The sequence below is a fragment of the Petaurus breviceps genome, unplaced genomic scaffold, assembly GCF_028583685.1.
Source record: "Petaurus breviceps papuanus isolate PSGF00001 unplaced genomic scaffold, PetGlider_PUasm1.0 90778, whole genome shotgun sequence".
Taxonomy (NCBI): Eukaryota; Metazoa; Chordata; class Mammalia; order Diprotodontia; family Petauridae; genus Petaurus; species Petaurus breviceps.
In genome coordinates this window covers 1,241,535-1,263,797 of record NW_027187343.1, presented here as the reverse complement: position 1 = coordinate 1,263,797, position 22,263 = coordinate 1,241,535, and the positions used below count along the sequence as shown (strand labels likewise).

Sequence of the window (22,263 nt, the reverse complement as noted above, 5' to 3'; positions counted from 1 at the left end):
CACATTGAACATTCATATTATATTATATGCATTATGCATATATGTGCTCACAATGCATACATGTACAGAAAATATATATTTGTGTGTATACACACATATTTGAACTGTGTATGGGTCATGACATATTTCCTAGGAAAACATGCTTTTCATGAGCTGTCACTGCAGACAGGCTGATTTATCCTCAAAGAGAGAGTCAGGGTGCGTTGGAGGTAAATTTTGCCTGATTAGGCAGATATCATCTGAATCTGTGATTCATTTAGGTGGAAAGAAACTTAGAAGCATTTGATTCTCTTAGCTTGCTTCTGCTGATAAGATGTATAAGAGAAGCAAATGGCCCTGATATGAAGGCAGGACCTGTAAAACCTAGGAAATGTATCCTGAACCAATCCATATTGGGTATATGACCACTCTTAAGTTTTCCCTTTTGTAAATGGAACCCATCTTCGTAAGTTTGGATGAAACACCCTTTCCTATCAGGAAGGCAGGAGGCTATGGAGCAGTTTGATATATGAAGGCAAGTGAAAATCATGGTCTGAGTGAAGCAGGAGACTCTTTTTTGCATTAAGCCTCATTTTTCATTAACTAGAGAGCCTGTATTAGCCTTCTTTGCCTGAAGTAAGAGACAGAGAGAGGCTGCTGTCCAGGAATGGAGATGGCTTTCAGTCCACTGATGTTGCTTTAAGATAATTTTTCATGTTCATGTCTTTTGATTCATTTCCCAGACATCTTACACTGATGGTGTCACTGGACATACGTTTTAGTTTTATGGCATGGTTAATCTCAGCCCTACCCTGCTTTCACTCTTGGTAATAGCAAAATGTCTTGCAGAAGATGTAAGAGTGCAAGTTAGTACTTCAGAGAATGTCTGGACTTTCTCTTAGCTCTTCCAAAAAGTGTGAGGAGGTTTATGACTGGATCTGATAGTTTAGTAAGGGGCTACTGCCTTGCTTTGGGGTGCAGGATGAGAATAGAATAATTAGGATCTTTCAGGGCCCTCTGCTTAGGTTTGCAGACCTGAAAGCCTAATATTATTCAATTTAACTAGCACCTTTCAACTGAGGCTCCAAGAGTTCTGTATTTTTCTCTTTCATCTCATTGCAACACTCTGGATGGATTACTATGGCCTTCTCTCCTCCTCACCTCATGCTTCCCTTCCACCTGAGAAAAATCACAGACTAGAACTTTCACAGATCAGGCATTTGTCCTCACCAAATTCATGTTTGTTTCCAGTGCGGAGGCAAACATACATATGCAAAATTTCACCTTGAATCAGACTGGCATTTTTGTGGAAAGAAAAGGGCCCTGAGCAAGTCGCACCTGCAGTTGGTGCTTGTAATGCCAGCCTTACAGGAAGGTTGCTACACCTGAATGGGAGGAGGTGAAGAGCGATGGAAAATGCTTCTCACCAAAGGTGTGGTCCAGATTTCTGTCTTCTACCAGGCAATTAGAGACTTAGTAAACAGGAGGTTGGCCTCCTCTTCCCTTCTCAAGGTTTATTGTCAAGCTGTTTAGCTGTTTGACGTTGCTTTAAATTGTGCCCCATCCTCTGTCTGCTCTTCAAGGGTGCTTTTAGCAGCTACAACTGGCTTTTAGCAGCTACAACTGGCTGGAATTTTGAATGCACTTTGTATACTCTGATGACATATTTTTTCAAAATTGGTAACTTTTATTTATGTCTTTTTAAACATCAGAGTCATTTCCCAAGATAACACCCCCATTAACTCTTTCCTTTTAACAAAGCCACATTTTTGCCAAAAATAGTATTTATATAGCACTTTTAAAATATTTGAGAAATACTTTATATATATTATCTCATTTGATCTTTTAAACAAAGCCACATTTCTGTCAATAATAGCATTTATATAGCACTTCTAAAAAATTTGAAAAATACTTTATACATGTTATTTCATTTGATCTTTACAGCAACTCTGAGAAGTAGGTATAATTATTTCCCCCATTTCACAGATGAGGAAACTGAGGCACAGAGAGGTTAAAGGGTCATGCAGGCTAAAGCAGGTCTTCCTAACTCAAGTCTACCGTGCCACCTAGCTACCTAAGCAAACTTGTCTGATGATATGTACAATGTTCTCTTCCATAAGGGGCAAGATAGGTTTCTTCCTCTTTTCTCTGGGACCAAGACTGGTCATTGTAATTAACAGTGTCAGTATTTTTAAAGAGACATTGTCAGGAGTCAGGGTGAAAAGATTCTTGAATGCAACAGGTTCAGATATTTTTAGAAAATTATTATTCAGAAGACAGAAAGCTGAGGAACCCAAGAGGACTTAAGTGGCTTGCTCAAAACTCATTGGACCAAGAGTAGGAATCAGGCCTGTCTGGCTGTCTGTGATTCTTACACAATCTAGATCTCCACCTCTGAACATGTTTTGAGATGTTTGTCTCTGTAATGTTTAGACACCCACAGGATTGAAAAAGAAAGAAACTTCTCCCCCTCTCCCCTCACCCGCAGCTCCACATAAATTGAGTTATGAGAGACAGATGTTTGTTTTCTTTGAGGGGTGGGAAGTAACCAGCTGGAAATTATGGAATCCTAGGGACATCAAAGCCTTTGGTTGTATTCTTGTACAGTAAAGTGAGGTTTTCTTCATTGACTACAGGTTATTAGCTCGAAACTTTTGTCTACATGATATCAAAAGATCAGATCATTTCAGCTCCATGTCCATCATGGATATTGATTTGCATGCTACCAAGCAATTAGGTTGACTGCATTTTTGATGGAGATTCCTATATCATGTAGATGTTCCTATATCTTATAATATATCATGGCCCATGAGAGATTTTTAAGTCTCCCTTATGCCTTTATCCTACTCATGTCTCTGGTTTGTACTGCTGTCATTTTTATATTACAACTTCCCTCCTCACTCCTCAGCATCATCCCCTCCCCCCTCAAAAAAAAAAGAAGTTAACAGAGTCCTTTCATAGGTGATGCTGGAAAGGAAAAGCTTGGACATTGAGAATTGAAACCTCATACAGGGCTCCTTGTTCAAAGGTATTTGTTGGAGAGCTGTGTCCAAACCTATTTTGAAAGTTAGAGATTAACTTAAAGCTATATTTATAATTGGAAACTTTCCTTAATTTAATTCAGCAAATATAATCAAGTATGTACCATATTCAGAACACTTTGCCGTGTACTGAGAGAGATACAAAATTTAGATAAGACATAGTCCGTTCCTTTATGGAGCCATCCATCAGTATAGTACACAATAAAATATAAATTCAAATCAGTCAGATACCCAGTATTTACCAAGTTCTTATTATGTGCCAGGTACTATTAGCTATTGGGGCTATAGATAGAAAAATGAAAAAAAAAATCTTTTCTCTCAAGGAGCTTATTCTATCAATAACCACTATTTAATATAATATATAATATAATTATAATATAACAAGTGTGTTAGAGAGTTACAAAGCAAAGTATTACAAGGGATCTGAGGGGGAAGATCATTAAAAACCAGGGAGATCAGGTAAGGCATCATGAATGTGTGTCATTTAAATTGGGCTTCAAAGGGTGAATAGGAGGAATTTAGCAGGGAAATTCAGAAGGGAGGAGGATGTAATAGGCATCAGTATGATGGAGACAGACAAGAGAGACAGGGCATGGCTATGGGGTGGGGGAGGAAGTATTGGTAAGGAATCTTAAAGGAGTCTAGTCTGGCAAGAGCACAATTGTTGTTGTTTGTCCTTCATTGTTGAAGAGGACCATGACATCAGGAAGATGATGCCATGACTTGAAAGTGAATTGAATTTAAGTGAGGGAGGGCTGTGCAAGGCCACCAGCCTCACTTTCTCCTCCAGAGCCATCTGGGTCCAGTGGCCAGGTACAGATCAGGACAACTGATGCAAGAGCATAGAATATATATATATATATATATATATATATATATATATATATATATATTTTTTTTTTTTTGTTGTTGTTGTTGTTGCTTTTTTTGGAGGGGGAGGGCAGGGCAATTGGGGTTAAGTGACTTGCCCAAGGTCACACGGCTAGTAAGTGTTAAGTATCTAAGGCTGGATTTGAACTCAGGTCTTCCTGACTCCAGGGCCGGTGCTCTATTCACTGTGCCACCAGCTGCCCCAGAGCATAGAATATATTAATGGAGTAACAAGCAATATGTAAAGTGGCACCATATTGTGGAGGACCTTGAGAGAAAGGTCTGTGAGTATTAACTTTACTTGGCAAGATTAAGAACTCTTAAAGAATTGTGAGCAGAAGAATGATTTTTGGAGCAATATAGAGAATGAGTTGAATGAAGAGAGTGGAAGTGGGAAGATCTTTTAGGAGGTTATTGCCATAGTTGAGGTGGGTGGTAATGAGAGCCAATTTTAGGGTAGTTTCAGTGGGAATAGAGAAGAGAGGATAAATGTGAAAGATTCTGGGGGGGATTGAATCGGTCTCATTAACTTTGAGGCTATTGGAAGTGACGGGAGAGGAGGGTCCCAAAGATAATCTTAAGGTTATAAATCTAGGAGAATGAAGGGATAGTAGTGCTACAGACAGGAATGCTGAAGACAAAAGGAGGAGCAGGTTTAGATGTGAAGATAATACTCCTAGGTTTTTGAGGTGTTAAATTTGAGGAGCCTGGGAATTGAAAAGAAAAATGGGGCTGGGGTCCTTCTGAGACTTATAGCATGTTATATAGAGCTGGCATTAAAATTTGACTTTCAAATATTGTGGCACTTTATATTTTAAAGGATACCCCTTTCTTATGTCTTCAAAAATAAGTCTTTTGGATAAATTAACAAGTATTCTTCACAAAAAGGTTGTGACTGAGACAGATAATAGTGCTGGGCTAGGACTTAGGAAAACCTGAGTTCAAATCTGTCCTCATAGACTTAGCTATGTGACCTTGAGACATTCATCTAACCTTTGTTTGCCTCAGTTTCCTCAGTTGTAAAATGGGAATAATAATAGTACCCACCTCCCAGGGTTGTCGTGAGGATCAAATGAGGTGGTATTTGCAAAACGTTTGGTGCATATTAGGTGCCATATAAATGCTGACTCCTTTCTCCTCTTCCTCCTCCTCCTTCTCTTCCTTCTTCTTCTTCTTCATGTGGGTTGACTGGAAGAAAATTTTAATTTGTCTATTTAGTGAAAGTCTTAATGATTCTACCACAAACACATAGGTTTTCCTGGTTGTTTTTTTTTGGAGGGTGGTGGGGGGGGGGAGGTATTCCCCAGGCTCCTCAATCTGGTCTATAAGTACAAACATTGTAGAACACATTCATCTATCTAACAGAGGGTTGGTTTAAATGACCTCTAAGATCTCTGTAGCTGTAAGAGTTTATGAAATGTTCTTAACTTGGAAAGTATCTTCTGGGTGCTTTTTTGTAGCTGTTGAATTTGAAATGGGTAGATAGACTTTCATGATTTTTGTTAGTACGTACTTGTCCAATTTTAAGTAAGAGTGACTCTGTCTAATTGTTGGAGAGTTTATATTCATAGGCCTAACAATAATACTATTGCTTTGCCATATTGCATTTTGACAGGTTTCAACCTGGTCACCTAAAATATTTTTTTAAGTATTTAGTGGAATGGATCTTGTTGCTTTGAGGAATAGAATTGTATTGTTGCAGGCAAGCAGCTGTTGATTCAGAATAACTCAGAAGACTTTTTAAGCCCAGAACAGAAATATTTTGATTATTATAGATACTTATTTCAATTCAGTGCATATTTGCTGAGTACCTACTATGTGCCAGGTACTGTTAGGTGCTGAGGGATGCATAGACAATAATGAAACAGTCCCTGCCCGCAAGAAGCTTACATTCTACTAATAAGATCCAAAGGATGTACACAAGTAAATGAATGCAAAGTGTATATCAGGTGCTTTCAAGAGTGAGAGTGGTAATAATTGGTGGGGAGGGACTCAACCAAAGAGGTGTTCTGGGAGCTGGGGATTCTGTAAGGTGGAGGTGAGGAGTGTATTACAGACATGGGGGATCCGTTGGCTAGGTAAGAGGATATCCTACTTCTTGGGAATATAGAGGTTTGAATGGAAGATGGGATCTTAGGACTTTTAAGTTTTGTGTTTTCAGTTTCCTCATTCTGAATTTCAAGGCATGCTTTGCTTTACACAATGAATTTTTTCTTAAAAGGGCAGGGACTGGAGCAGCGTTTTAGTAGTATAGAGAATTCCCAGGTGAGGAAAGTTTCTCTATTGATGCAGGATGGCACTTCCTCTGTAACTTACAAGTTTAGAAAGTTACCTAGAGCACTGAGAAGTTAAGGGACTTGTTCAAGGTCTTATAGCTAGTGTACATCAGAGGCAGGCTTGAATCTAGGGTATTCTGACTTGAAGGCTAGCTGTCTAACCACTAGACCACTCTTCTCGTTTTTTTTTGTTTTTTGCTTTTTGGAGGGCAATTGGGGTTAAGTAACTTGCCAAAGGTCACATGGCTAGGTTTCACTCTTCTCATTTTAAAAAAGTTATAATTGAAGTCAAATTTTTGCAAAGTTAATTCTAATTTTTATAAGCTTCCTTTCTGAAACTACTTTTTTTTTTCTCCAAGTGAAGAGCCTTTCCCCCCCTCTCATTCTGCGCAGATTTTTGTGTTACGGGTTTTCTTAAAATAGGGAACACTTGTTGTCCAGGTACATGGCAGGTTGTCAACTGATATGACTTAAATAAAAACTATCCTTGGGGCTTTGTCTGCAATATGTGATTGAAGAGTAATTAAGACTGAAACCCCAGACTGGAACCCTGTGGCTATAATTTTCCACCCATCTGATCAATGCTGTTCATTTGAATTATGTTGTGCTAGGTTCTCTGGATATCTGAATTAGAAAAGTCTCTTGTCCCAGTCATACTGCTGTATAATTAGGTGGGTGCCAATAGATTTGTGTTCACATGGAGACTGGACTGATTGATTTTTCTAATAGTCACACTGCTTTGCAGTGGGAAAGAGTGCTGGGTTTTGCTTGCCTTATTTTTTATTAGACATAGGAATTCTGGATTTTGACTGTGACATTCTTGAAAAATTTCCTTTCAGGAGGAGATTGGTGGATTCTTTCTATTTTTTCCCAGTCCTGTACTTCTAAAAGATCTGAACAGTATTCATTTATGATTTCTCAATATATAGTGTCCAGATTTTTTTTATCATATTTTCCAGGTCAGCTTTTTATGTTAAATGCCTTAAATTTTCTCTTTTTTGCATCTTTTTTTTCTTAACCCCTATGAGGCTCAGGATATCCTCCTCTTTAAAATGGGTAACTGTTGTACCTACCAGATTGTTGTTGTAAGGCTCAAATAAAATAAACCATGTAAAGTGCTTTGCCAACCTATAAACCTGATCTGTAAACGTCAGCTGCCGTCATTACTGTAATACACGAGAAAAAACCTAGATCACATGCCACATTATCCGTCGTCATTCTTTGTATTTGTAGCCCCACTGCCTGGCACATAGTAGGTGCTTAATAAATATCGATTGATTGATTACTGGGCTTCCCTCTATGTCCTCATCTTGCCAGGAAAGTCAGAGACTTACTAGGAAATAGACGAGGTTAAACTCTGACTGTTAAAATGCTTTTCTCTTCTCAGCTGAAAGACATCACAGAGCTTTTTAGTATTAGCAGGTAATTAACTCTGGTTTTTCCCAGGTTAAAAAAAAATTTTCCTCTGAATTTTGTACAAGGATAGCATACAAACAGCTCACAGAATGTATATTTTATTTCTTCTTTTAGTTAAAAATACATACAAACCCCCAAAGCAAACTGTACTGATAAATTCTTCAGCATTAGATTGGAAGATCCTTGGAGGTAGGGCCTGGAAATTATACCCCTTTGTTTTTTTATAACCCTGGTGTGGTGCTGTAGGTGCTTTATAAATATTTGTTGAATGAACCACTGAATGAAGAAAATGATTTCAGTTAAATTATATACTCATAAAACAAATTCCTCTTTCTATGAAGCATAAAAAAGAAGGAATATTGACTACCCCCCTCTAATGTAGAGATTCTTCAAACACATTAGAGATTTTAGAAATTTGCAGCATTGTTTCTTAGGTAAACATGGTATAGTGAAGAAGGCAGGAGTCGCATGACAGGCCTTTTCCTTCTTTCTTGTGTTTTCTTCCTAAAGCTGTTACCAGGAATGGACAGGTATAGATGGACTATTTCTGTAGCATTTAAGCTTTTCAGAACTTTTTCCCCTCAATAGCCTTAGGAGGCGATAGGGAGGACTGAAATAATCATTATGCCCATTTTTCACTTGAGGGAATTGTAGAGAACAGGAATACTCCCTGACCAGTAAAGGGGCAGATGTCTCCAGATTTTCTCAAAAGGGAAGAGAATGAAGTATGCAAGGAATAGGCCAGTGAGCTTGGCTTGGATTCTTGGTAGAATTCTAGGACCTACTGTTAAAGAGGCAGATTGTGAACATCTTTAAAAAAAAAAAAAAGCAGCAGTGATCACAAAAAGCCAGCATAACTTCAAGAACAGGTTATGCCAGACTAATAATTCCTTTACAAAAAAAAAACAAATTTACTAAGTGATAGGGCACAGGAATATTTTGAATATTGTTTACCTACATTTTATTTTATTATTTTAAAAAAGAAGCTTTATTTAAGACTTTTTTTGACATCACAGTATGTCAAAAATTTCTGGATAATACTCTGCACTCCAGACCCTGCCCTTGAAGTGGGTCCTTCCTAGTAACCAAAAAAAAAAAATTAATTAACCAAAACAAACTGACTCAGTGACAATGACTTACATGAAGCATTCTATACCTGTAATTGTGGTGATGATGATAAGTTAACATTTATATAGTGCCTACTGTATGCATTATACTAAGTGCTTTACAGTGATTGTTATTCAGTCCTCACAGTAACCCCAGGAGGTAGGTGTTCTTATTATCCCCATTTTACAGAAGAGGAAACTGAGGCGGACAGATGTTAGATGACTTGTCAGGATAATAGCTAGTACTTCCCTACATCTCTGTTGAAAGGAGGGTGAGGTAGTTTTCATCTCTTGTTATTCAGGGCCAGTTTGGACTGATCATTACAACTTGATTACTCAGTGTCAGCATTCTTTTCATTTGTGTAGTCACAAATGAAAAGAATGTCTTTATTGAGGTTGTTAATCTTCTGGTTCAACTTACTTTACCCAGAATCATTTCATTCATGTCTTCTTATTTGTCTCTGAATTTCTGACATTCATCATGGTACCATAATATTCCATTATATTTGTATACCACGATTGATTCAAACATTCCCCAGCTGATGGGTACCCACCCACTTAACATTCCTTTTTATGCTACTACAAAAGTGCTCCTCTGCATCTTCTGGTATATATAGGTCCTTTCTTTTTTATTTTAACTTCTTAGGGTGATACACTCCCAGGAAAGCAATCTCTGTTTCAAAGGTTGTCAATAGTTAAGTGCATTTTCTTGCAATTAATCAATTTACAAGCACTTATTAAAATCTTACTAGGGGTGCCAGGCACAGTGCAGTGCTAAAAATGAAAAATGAAAACAAAACAGTCCCTACTGTCAAGGAGTTTACATTCTAATGGGAGAGAACTGCACATAGATAAAGATGTATATACAAAAGACGTACAGAGATGACATAAGACTGAAGAATTCTTATCTATGAAGTGTTCAGCCATGATTTTAGAGCATTCATTGTTAAAGAACCCTGCCAGCCTTATAAGAGAGAGGTGGTGGGCTTATATACAGGATGAGAAATGCATTTTTGGATGTGGCCAATATAGGTATGTGTTTGCTTATGTGAAATAAAATTTCTGTATTTCTTTCTTTGTTTCTTGCTTTTTTTTCCAGTGGTGAGGGAGATAAACCAAAGCATATAAAATAAAGCCTTGATAATTCAACAAAATTAATCTTAAAAGAACAAAAGAGAAACTGAACACCATATAATGTTAATGATCGAGGATGGCTCTAAAAAAGAGATAAGATCATCCATTCCTTCTCCTTCATTGCAAAGGTGGGATATTGTATATATTGTCAGACACTGTAGTCAGTCAGCCAGTCAACAAGCATTTATTCCAGGCTGTCCCCCTGAATGGTTAAACCATTTCCAGATTGTATCAGCAGTATCCTGCCCCTTCCCCCCTCTGACTTTCCGGTAGGGCAAGATGGATCTCCACACCCCAGTGCCTGTATACCTTATTTCCCAGCTTGTAATTCTTTTGAAAACAGTCTTCATATGCTTGCACTATTACCTATTGGGAAAAGTCTCCTGGTCTTATATATTTGTGTCAATTCCATATATGTGTGTGTATACATATATAGTATTCAGATTTCTTAAAAAGGTAGTTTAAGCAGACTTTCTCCTCAAGAGAGTTTTTCTTCTTACTCTGGCTAATTAATCTTGTTTATGGAAGAGCTTTTAATTTTATGTTGTTAAAGTTAATTGTCTTCTCTTTTCTGCACTGTCTTTTGTTGACTAAGACTTCTTTTCCTAGCCATAGATATTTAAGGTACCTTTCCCATTCTCCTCTGATTTTTAAAAATGAGTTAATATTCTCTATTTAGGTTGTCTACCCATTTGGAACTTTCTGTGATACTATGGATTTACCTAGATTGTAGGAAAGTATTTGGCAAAATCTCTAAGTTACTCTATGTACAAAATGGAGGGATTTAGGTTAGGCAATAGTATAGTTAAGTGGTTTTGAATAACTCAAAAGAATTGTCATTAATGGTTTGTTTTCAGCTTGGAAGGCTGTGATAATTGGAGTGACAGTTGCTGAATTTGTGCTTGGCCCTGTGCTGTTTAACATTTTTATCAATGGTTTGGGTAAAGATGTATAAGGTATGCTTATCCAATCTGCTGAAAGCTGGCAAAGACTTGTAAAGTTAGACTTAATATAAGGAAAAAAGCTATCCAAATATGGAGTGGGCTACTTCAGTTGGTATGGGTTTCCCCTCATTGGATATCTTTAGGCAAAGGTGGAATGGTTACTGGGATATATTGTAGAAGGGATTTTCTTTCAGGTATGAGTTGAACTTGATGGTTCTTGAGGTCTTTGCCAACTTAAAAATTCTGTGCTATTGTGACTTGGTAAACTTCACACATCTACCAAGTGCTAGAATCCATTTTCAAACCCAGTTTCCTGTGCTCCATGCCTAGTAATGTTTTTAAGGGAATATACTGTCTATAGGTTGCTTGGAATCCTAACTATACTATTGTTTAGACTAAATCTCTCCATCTTGTATGTAGGAGAACTTAGAGGCTTTGCCAAATGCTTTCCTAAAGAAAGCATTATACACACATGTACAAATACATATATCTCTATGTATATCTATCTAATCTCCAAGCCCAATCTCTCACCTGAGCTTTCATTCACACATCACCAATTACCTATCAGATATTTTAATTTTGATGTTGGGAATCACACACATATGTATTATATGTATGTGTATGCATAGAAATGTAAGTATATATACACATATGTACATGTTTGTATATCTATAGATGTAGTTAAATCTGTGGGAGCTGATAAGGTGACCAAGAGAGTGTAGAGGGAGAAGGGAAGAGAGCCTAGGACAGAACCTTGGAGAACAGCCACAGTTGGGGGTTTGGCGTGGATAATGAACCAGCAAAAGAGACTGAGGAGGAGTGGTCAGAGAGGTAGGAGGAGAACCAAGAGAGAGTGGCATCATGAAAACCCAGAGAAGAGAGGGAATGAAGGAGATGGCAAGTGGTCAACAGTGTCAGATGCAGCAGAAAAGTCAAGGAGAATGAGAACTGAGAAAAGACCATCAGATGTGGCAATAAGGATACAATTGGTAACTTTGGAGAGAGTAATATCAGTTGAGTGATGATTGGGTCAGAAGCTAGATTGCAAAGGATCTAAGTGCTAGAGTCAGAATTTGAACTCAAGTCCTCTGACTCTACGACCAGTACTCTTTACACGGTACCTTCTTGAATCCGTAAGCCTGTTTCACTGAGACTGTGTGATATATGGGAAGAATTGATGGTTTGGGAGTTACAGGACCTGGAATAAAATCTGCACTTTCTTGCTTACTATTAGTGTGTGTGATCTTGGCCAAGTCACTTATCCTCTGTGGGTTTCAAGCAGGGGTGTGATGGAGCCAATTCATACAGGCTTGTGAGAGCTGATTGTTAAATTTTCAGTGTGAACATTTATTTCTTGGAAAACAGCAAATGCTACAAATCAGATCTTGATGTATTGTTTTATTAATTTTCTAGACTTAAGAAAGTGATGGAGAAAATGTTAATAATTCAAATAAAACTTTAAAGTGTGCCCTGTGTACATTTTCCAGAGAGCCAATTGTTAAACATTTAACAATACACCACTGAGTTTATTGGACCAGATGACCTTTGAGTTCTCTTTTGGCTTTAAACCTGTAATCCTCAGTTATGGGGAAAATGAGGCCTTATCCTGCTGCTTATCCATCATCTGAAAAGAACTTCTGTGTTTTGCCAGATGTTATTTCTGGACTTTAAAGTCCAGGGTACATACAGGGAGAAGAGTGGGGTCCCCCAATGGGGTTGTTGATTTATCCATCTGGAGAATGTATAGCCAGAGGAAGGCTGTGCAGAGAGGTAGTCCATGTCATGGCAGGGATGCCTTATTTTGACTCACATATTCCCAGTCCTTTCCTGAGGAGGAACAACTTGTAGTCTACTTCATAGGGCTATCATCAGGAAAGCACTTCTGCAACCCTAAGTCACTATAGAAAGATGAGTTCTAATACAAACAAAATTATAAAGGATGAATTATAATAAAAGTAAAATTATAAAAGTTATAAAATGAGTTATAATAAAAATTATTAAAGATGAGTTATAACCAAAATAAAATTATAAAAGATGAATTATAATAAAGGAAAACTAAAAATTTTAAAAGCTAAGTTATAATAAAACTAAATTATAAATTTATAGAAGACGAGTTGTGATAAAAATAATATCTGCTTTTCTCAGAGTCTTTGGCTCGCCCAAGGGATGGGGTTCCCTGTACGGTGCAAGTATCTGGCCATGGAGAAAATGAAATTTTTCTAGTTATGGTTCCCTTCTTGTCAGAAATCCCCACAAACTGCTAAGAGGGGGGATGTGGGGATAACAGGTGGCTTATAGATGGAGCCTCCTGGTAAAGTTTTGAGGTCTACTAGTATGTCTTACTGTCTTGGTTGAGAAGCCTTTTTTGGGAGGTTGTTGTTGATTTAGTCATGTCTAACTCTTTGTGATCCATTTTGGGGTTTTCTTGGCAAAGACACTGGAATGGTTTGCCTGTTATCTCCTCCAGCTCATTTTACAGATGAGGAAACTGAGGCAAACAGGGTGAAGTGACTTGCCCAGGGTCACACAACTTTGAACTCAGGTCCTCCTGATTCCAGGACTGACTCTAGCTACTGTGCCACCTACCTTGCCCAGAAACCTTGCTTTAAGGAAACCCAATATACAGAAATCTAAACTTAAAATATTGATAACTTAGATCTAGTTGTATAGTAAAAGGAATTAGAAGAAATCTTAGAATTGTAGAATTTCTTTAAATAGCTAGCATTTCTATGTAGACCTGTCTTATTTGACTTCAATTACAGTGCTGTGAGGCAGGTCATCTTTTACAGATGAGGAAACTGAGTCTGAAAGAGTTTAAGAAACTTGGGTCAGATGCCTAGTTAGTGTCCTCCCAATTCCCAAATTAAGCACTGGACCACTGGACCTCTCTGCCCTCAAACTTAAAATCTGATTCATTTTTATCAACATTTTGCTTATAGGAATCTTTCAAGAAATTGCATTTATTGCTTAAAGGGAGCCACATATGTATTTGATCAGGTTCCCACAGAGTGTGAGTAATTCATTTCTTGGGGATTAATTACCAAAGGGTGGGTACTTTGGGAAGTCTGCCAGCTCTTTTCTAGACCAAGTAGGGTATAAATTATCTCTCAAGTTCAAGAAATGACAATCTGGTGACCTGAATCAATATGTCATTTAAAATACTTTATGGGGTGGCTAGGGGGCGCAGTGAATAGAGCACTGGCTCTGGAGTCAGGAGGACCTGGGTTTGGATCTGGCCTCAGACACTTAACACAAAAACTAGCTGTGTGACCTTGAGCAAGTCACTTAACCCCAATAGCCCTCAAAAAAAAAAGCAAAAAAACTAAACTTTATGGTGTTGTAGAGAAAACATTAGACCTGGAAGTTCACAGAATCTTATAGGTTTGGAGCTAGAAGGGATATTAGAACCCTTTATCCAATGTTCTCATTTTACAGGTGGGTAAACTGAGGCACAGTGACTTGTTCTGGCTACTAAAAATCTGAGGCAGAATTTGAACCAAGGTCTTCCCTATTTCAAAGACAGTGCCCTACTCATTAGGCCAGGCTCACATGTCACAATCTAAAGTATTGGATTGGAAGATCCCTGATACTGCCTTCCACTTCCAATATTTATCCAAACAGCGTGTTCTTTGTTTCTGTCTCTGTCCCTCTGCTCTGGCCCACCCCCACCCCCACCCTGCCTCATAGACATTTTTGTGTTAATGATGATTAGTAATATCTAGTCAAAAAACAATTTACCAGTGTCTGGGCATGTCTTTCAACAGCTACATTTAGAATTTTGTGTTAGAAAATATGAAGTTTCCTTCTCTTTGGGCTTTGCTTGAGTTTGTCTGATCACAACTTGATGGGAACTTGACAGACTTAACAAAAAGTAACACTCCCCCCAACCTCCCACCATTGGTCAGTACTCCCTCCCTTTCTGGAATCTTTCTTTTTACTTTGGTCCTCAGTGAACTGTTAAATCTCATGATGTGCCCAGCCAGGAAAGTAAAGAGATACAGATGTCAGCAGACGGTGCAGTCTGGAATTCACACGTAAGATTTCAGTTTGCTTCCTTCCCTAAGTAGGAAAAAAAAAAACTTCTCACTGAACCCAAGGGGTGTTATTTTTCAGCTAAAGAAGAACCTTACTGGTAAAGCCCTCGATTATCGTGCTAATCTAGCATTTTACTTTTGTGGTGAACTTTAGGACCGAAAGGGAAAATAGAATGATACAGCATCTCCAGCACATGGAGCAAAATTATTTCCGCTGACCTGGTGACTAAGATTACGGCCTGCTGTTTGTGACTCAGAGAAGATCGACTTGTAAATAGGTATTAGTTAAATGCTGAAAAATGCCCAATCCTTGGCCAAGAGCCCACTGAAAGGGCAACCAGGTTTGCCAGCAACTCCCAAAGCTCTTTTAAAAAGGTCTCAACGAAGGACCTGTTGGCTTTTTGAGCACCTGTTGCAAAGTCTTCATCTTCCCATCAGAGTTCCTGTGTCTTCTCCTATCTCTACGTCTCTCTGCATCACCCCTTCCCTCCCTGAGCCATTTTCATCAGGATGAATTCAATTATTGTGCTGTTTTCCAAGGAGAAGCTGTAATACATTTTCTATTACAAGCTCTTCATTTTTTTTCACATACTGCAGGGAGTGTTCAACCTGCCACAGGACGAAAGGGGATTTGCTTTCCTGGTGGCTGGCCATCCAGAAAGCTAAATCTGCAATCTCTTCTGGTATGCTGTGTGTTGGTGGGGCCTGCTCAGTCACAGGGGATATGTTATTACACCCCCAGGCAGCCAACAACCAGCAAGCATTTTTTTTCCTCCAATTTTGCTGACATTCTTTCCAGGCTCAGTTGACGACTGAGTTTTAAAATATATAATTCAGCAGGATCTTCTGTTCTGACATTCATCTGCAGCCCTATCAGAACTGGGGCTTGTCTAATCCCTTGCCATGCTCAAATGTGTAATGCCCAATTTTAATAAGTTAGAGATTTGAAGAGCAGATGCTAAGAGAAAAAAAAAATTATGCCTCAACTCTAATATAAAGGAGGCTAGATCTTAGTGGAGTGTCTTAGTACAGTATAGGATCCTTAATTTGTGCCTAGAGCAGCTGGAGCCTATTATCTGGAAACCAGAAAGGCTTGTAAATGACAAAGAGACAAACAACTTAATCTGTTGTTAATGGAAAATGGAGAATCCAACAGTAGGTTGGCCTGAAGCTTAAGAAATGGCAAGTGAGACTTTAATGGGGAGAGTCAAACCAAGACCAGGATAGAAACTCTAGTTGCCGTGTGTCGTTCTCAACAAAAGAAAAAATATCATTACATAAACTAGGCAGTTTGGGAAGCGACATCCAGGTCGCCATGGTGCTGGGTCACCATGGCACTGAGCAGCAATTTCATAGAGGCATCTAGTATTTTCCATGCAGTCTTACCTCAAGCTAGGTAAGAAGGGCCTCTCATTTTTCTAATTTGTGAGGTTTTATGTTTGACCATCATGTAGGCTTGAAGTCCAGAGCCCTAGACAGCAGCTCTAGGTGAACTATAGACAGCAGTCACTAGGTCTTGGGCTCCACTCTCTTGTCCTAACTTAAAGAGGGGAAATGAAAGAGAGAGAAGGTGGTTGACTGTGGATGAAGTATTGTGCTGTGGTGAATGGAGTGCTAGTCTTATTTAGAATCAAGGAGACCTATCTAAATTCTCATTCTAACTTAGATGCTCTGTCAACGAGCCTTTATTATGTGTTTAATATGAACCAGGCTTTGTGCTAAGCATTGGGGATACAGAGAAAGACAAAAACATGGGGAATATATATATATATATGTATATATATATGTATGTATTTGTATATATGGAGAGATGAGGAAAGAGGCACTTATTGTTTAGTGATTCTGGGAAAATCTTTCCTCTCAATTTTCCTTTCTATAAAATAAGACTGATAAAGTCCTTTTTAAAAAATCCCGGGGGAGGGGGTGGCTAGGTGAATAGAGCACCTGCCCTGGAGTCAGGAGGACCTGAGTTCAAATTCAGCTTCAGCCACTTAACTCTTACTAGCTATGTGACCTTGGGCAAGTCACTTAACCCCAATTGCCCTGCCTTCCACCCTCCAAAAAGAAAACAAAAACAAAAAACTCCCAGGGTTCTTTAGAGAATAAAATGAGATAATATATAAAAAATACTTTACAAGCCTATAAAAATTATTATTGTTATTATTATTATTTTGCTGATGGTGGGGTGTGGGGAGAAGGTACTAGCTGCCCAGAGGGATCAAGAAAGGCTTCATATTGAAGGTAGAGCTTGAGCTAAACTTTGAAAAAAACCAGGGATTCTAAGACATAAACGTGATGAGAGAATACAATACGAGGGTGGGGCCATGAGGTTCTTACCAGGACTTTTAAAGTCCTGGACTTCTTTGGCCACCTGGTGAAATCTCTAGACCCCTTCTCAGGATAATTTTTTTAGATAATTAAAGGAAATGATAACTGTCACTTAAAAGTTAGGGAGAAATTACGATGTCATTTTTTTCTCATTTGAGTTCATGGGCTCCCTGAAATTCATCCATGGACCCCAGGTTAAAAATCCCTGCTATAAAGGATGCTTACTTTACCAAGTCCCTCTTCGTATCTCTTTAGGATACCTGTAGCTCTAGAATCTAAAATATTAAAATTAAGCCCTGTAATCCTTGGTCCAGTGAGTGATTCTACAACATCTTATGTTTACCTCTTTGCACATTATTCTTTCTTCAATTATTGAAGACTGGGAACTGATTAGCTTAGAGATACTCACCAACAGAGTTCTTTGTCTTTCCTCTCCCCACTGCTAGTCATGCTGGGCTCCTTGAAATGGGAATAGGTTATCTTGTACAGCAAACAATGATTTTCTGTTGTTCCTTCCCTCTTTCTATTTGGACAAAACCTTTCTTGCCTTATTTATCTTCACTCTGTGTGTGTGTGTGAGAGAGAGACAGACAGACAGAGACAGAGACAATCAAAGAGACAGACAGGGATTGGGGGGAGGAAAGGAGGGCAAAAAGGAAGGAAGTAGGGAGGGGTGCCAAGAGGCAGAGGTGAGGAGGGAATGAACTCTAGGCATGTGGATCCACAAAGACATGGAGACAGAAAGAGGACTGTCCCATCTGAGGAGCAGTAACAGCTACTTTGACTGGATGATAGAGTTCATGAAAGGGAATAAGATATGCACATAGGTTGGGGCCCAGTTGTGAATGGCCTTAAATACCAAAAAAAAGTTTATATTTGATTCTAAAGGCAATAGGGAGTCATGGGAGTTTATTGATCAGGGCAATGTTGTGACAGGATTTGTACGTTGGGAGAATCACTGTCACCTCTGTGGAGGATGGATTGGAGTTGGAAAAGACATGAGGCAGGGAGACCAGGTAGGCAGCTATTGCTATGGTCCAGGAAACTGCTGTTGAGGGCACAGCTTTCTAAGATGAGCTTTCTAAACCTTTAATACCTATAGGCACATGAGCTGTTATTTTAATGATGGTAATTTCCATAGTCACAGCACTAATACTCTTTATAGAATGAGGCCTCTAGAATTTGTGAAGTTTTCTACCATGACATATTTTACTGCTGTTCATTTGAGGAAGCCTCAGTGCTTGAGATGGAGGCCACGAGCAGGAAGCACTTTGGTCTTTTTCCTAATTTGGAAAATTAAATTCTCCTTCCCCACTTTTGAATGTGTGTAGACTGGTCAGAACCCTTCTCTCATCCTCTCTTGTTATCTTTTCTTCTTTCTTGGTTTTCTTCCTCTTTCTCCCCCCATTTTCCTTTTCATTCAGCATTTCCTTCCTCTGATTCCTTCTGTCCCTTTTCCTGTTCCCCTCCCCACTTAGCCAAAGTGTCAGATGACCCAGTGGGAATGATCCAAAATGATGGGAGTATTGAGTAAATTGAAGTTTGATGAAAGAACCAGCTAGAAGCCATGGAGTCATCCTTGAATATTTCAACCTGGGGGCCCATAACTTCAGAAGTAGCTTTGATTAAACAAAAGAATGCCCAGAGCAAGAGGGATTCTCCCTTTTTCTTCTCCTCCATCTATGTTTGTTGGACAGTCATTCCCTTTTGATTTTTCTGGTGATGTCCAAGTGATTCAAGCTTTGAGATAAACATTCCATTTGTTAAATACTATTTGACTGTACACTTGCCTGGGAAGCCTTTCTTTGGGACATTCTGTTTCTCTTAAAAATAAGACTTGATCCAGCCACGATACCTTTACACATGATTTCTTCATCACAGAATTACCTTTATAGAGGTGCCCAAGTCTTCATTTGCTAGCTATTCAGAGGGCCTCCTGTCTCCTTCAGAAAGGCTGGCAGACTAGACTTACAGAATTTCTTTTCCAAAGGGGTTTCTCAGTTGCAAGAGAGGCCTCACTTTGTTACCAGGGCTCAGAACGAAGTTTTTAAAAACAATCCACTGTATTCAGCTGCTGGCAAGAGGTGTCAGGTTACTCACCCTGGGGACCAGCCTCTTTTTATCCTGGGTACAGGGAGGTGGAAACTGGACTGTCACCCTGCCAAAGGAATCCCAATGCTGGGCCAGACACCCAGCTTTCAGAGATGGGAGCCTCCAGTCCTCCCTCTCTTGGCTCCCACACCCTTTGTATTTATGCCAGGCCTGGTAGGGTCACTGTAGCTGGTGTGGAGAAGAGGAAGAGAAGTGCTCTTATTAAAAAAAAAACCCTAAAACAAAACACTGTATAGCTATGGCTTCTTTCTCCAAGGAGGTCATTCTGTAAATAAGTGTGATTTTTTTTATCCTCCTAACAGAAAATACAGCAGAATGATACTGGCAATAGTGTGGTGGAAAAGGGGCCCATGATTTTGAATTAGAGGATCTAGGTTACAATTTAGCTCTTCTACTTAGTATTTTGTGACAGTAGGCAAGTCAAGAAGCCTCCTTGGGCCTTAGTGAGGGGGCTGGCTGCCATAATCTCTAGCTCTGTAGTTAGGTTGGTAGAGAGGAAGAGTTGTTGACTTTGATCAACAGATGTATAGATCTTGGCTCTACTGTTTAATACCTGCATGACCTTGGGCAAGTTTTTTTTTTTTTTACCTTTTTTGGGCCTCAGTTTCCTCATCTGCAAAATGGTTGCAGATGAGCCTTAGATTGAAGGACCTTTAAGTCCTGTGATCTTAAGAGAAGTGTAGTGAAAGAGAGCATGGATTTTGGAATTAGGAAAGACCTGAGTTTGAGGCCTAAACCTCAGTTTCCTAATTTGTAAAATGAGATAGAACCATGTGCATTTCCTACCTCATAGTGTTGTAGTTATGGAGAAAGATCTTTGCAAACCTCAAAGTGCTTTCTAAATGTGAGTTATTGTTAATTTATATGAAGCAACTTGTTTAAGACTCTAGGGCAAGGGTTCTTAATCTGGGGGTGTGAACTTCTAAAAAAACATTTTGGAGGCATCTAGACACTGGCTCTGGAGTCGGAGGACCTGAGTTCAAATGTGACCTCAGACATTTAATACCTGTGTGACTCTGGGTAAGTCACTTAACCCCAATTGCCTCCCAAAACAAACCACAAAAAAATAGTTTGATAATATATTTCAGTATAATTGTTGTGTGTGTGTGTGTGTGTGTGTGTGTGTGTGTGTGTGTGTGTGTAATCCTATGCATCTTCTATTTAAAAACTTTATTCTGGAAAGAATAGACTTTATCAGAACTGCAAAGGAGCCCATTGACACACAGAATGTTATGATTTCCTTCTTCTAGGGCAAGCTTTCAGGGGAGGTAAAACTGGCATTCAAGTGACGAATACCTGCTTGCTACTCTTTGTGCTGTTTCCAAAGACAGAGATGGAGTAATGGTTCCTCAAAGTCTTTTTTTCCGTTTTGGCCTTTCATTTGAGTTTCTTGATTGAATGTGACAGGGGAAGCCCAAGATGGCTTAAGATGGTCAGGTTTGGCTGAAGAGAAGCCACCAGACAGTGCTGGGTGCTGCACATGACTGTGGGTCCAGGTGACTGGCTGACTGACTGGTTTGTACAGAATTGAAGGCCATAGTCATGGTGACTGTCTGTTTCTTCTTCAAGGATACTAGCTGGGTCAAAAAAAAAAGATTAAATAATGGTTCGTTAGAAGATTTTTTTTGAGGTTTCAGCCAAGGACTCTGGGATCCCTTATTTTATTTATCCCTTAATTCAGGGGGCATTTATTCAGTACCTACTTTGGACAGAGCTGTGAGCTAGGCACTGAGGCTCAGGTCAGTCTGCACTGTTATTCAGGCTGGAGTATGTAGGATTCTGAGTATCTTCACAAAGGGAGAAGACAACACGGAGGCTTTTCTGTGAAGAGGCTTTCACCAGAAATATGAGCATAGACCCCTCGAGTGATAAATCACGGGGACTCTAATGAGCCTTTTTCAATTACCAAACAATGCCTCAGATTTGTACTTGGCTGCAAAATTTGATTGGGAACATTGGGTAAATTCTTCCTGCCTTTTCCTTTCCTTCCTTGTGAGTGAAAGAAGGATGACTGCCCTAATGTACCCGAAAACAAGACTCAAGGACATTGGGATTCTGATTTAGAGTCATGAGGATGAATCCACTTTTGTTACCCCAGTCCCAAAGTCCTTCTGGCTTCCAGTTTTGAGATAGAAGATGGAAGAGGCCAACTCCACTTCATTATATATAATTGATTTCCTTTGTAAATCCTATGTATTTTATATTTAAGAAGATTATTCTGAAAAGTTGTCTGTAGGCGTCATTTCAGAGGAGAGATCATGAAACATTCTTCCTTTCTCTTGGTACAGGATCCTGAGTGTGGAATAGTGTTCATGCCATTAATGCTAGTTCTCCAGAGGACCTCCTGTCCCCTTCAGAGAGAATGGCAGAATCCTGACTTCCTTGGGAAAGAAAGCTATAGCTGTACAACCAAACAGAGTTGCAGTGTGGGCTGGTTCTGCTTACCTGTTTTTCTTTGTTTTAAGGGTGTGTTCTAGGTGGGGAAAGTATTATTAAGAAATAAGTTTAGTGTAAAAATTAAAAAGCATCAACAGAATTTTAAAAATTCATTTGAATGCAAAAAAATAAAATTATGGCATACCCCTTTTGATGATATAATTCTGGTATGCTTAGTTCAATTTAGTTCCATTCAACAATAGTAATTGCTAACATTTATATAATGCTTATGATGTTCCAGGAACTGTGCTAAGGACTATACAAACATTATGTCCTTTGATTTTCACAACCCTGGGAGGGAGGTGCTATTATCATCCCTATTTTAGAGGAAGAAACTGAGGCAAACAGGTCAAGTGACTTGCCCAGGGTCACACAGCCAATATCTAAGGTCAAATTTAAACTTGGATCTTCCTAAGTCCAGGCCAGGCTCTCTAACCCTTGAGCCATCTCTATGACCTATTAAATAAATGCCTTCTATGTGACATGTATGTTAAGCCTTGGAGATACAAAAATTAGAGACAGAGAGAGAGAGAGAGAGACAGAGAGAGAGAGAGAGAGAGAGAGAGAGAGAGAGAGAGAGAGAGAGA

The 22,263-nt window shown here is 39.0% G+C and overlaps 1 protein-coding gene across 2 annotated transcripts in view; it reads left to right on the top strand.

Annotated features, from left to right (window-relative positions):
• The window catches only part of ITPKB (inositol-trisphosphate 3-kinase B), a 165,018-nt gene that overhangs the window by 5,541 nt on the left and 137,214 nt on the right, over positions 1-22,263 (top strand). The window lies entirely within an intron of this gene.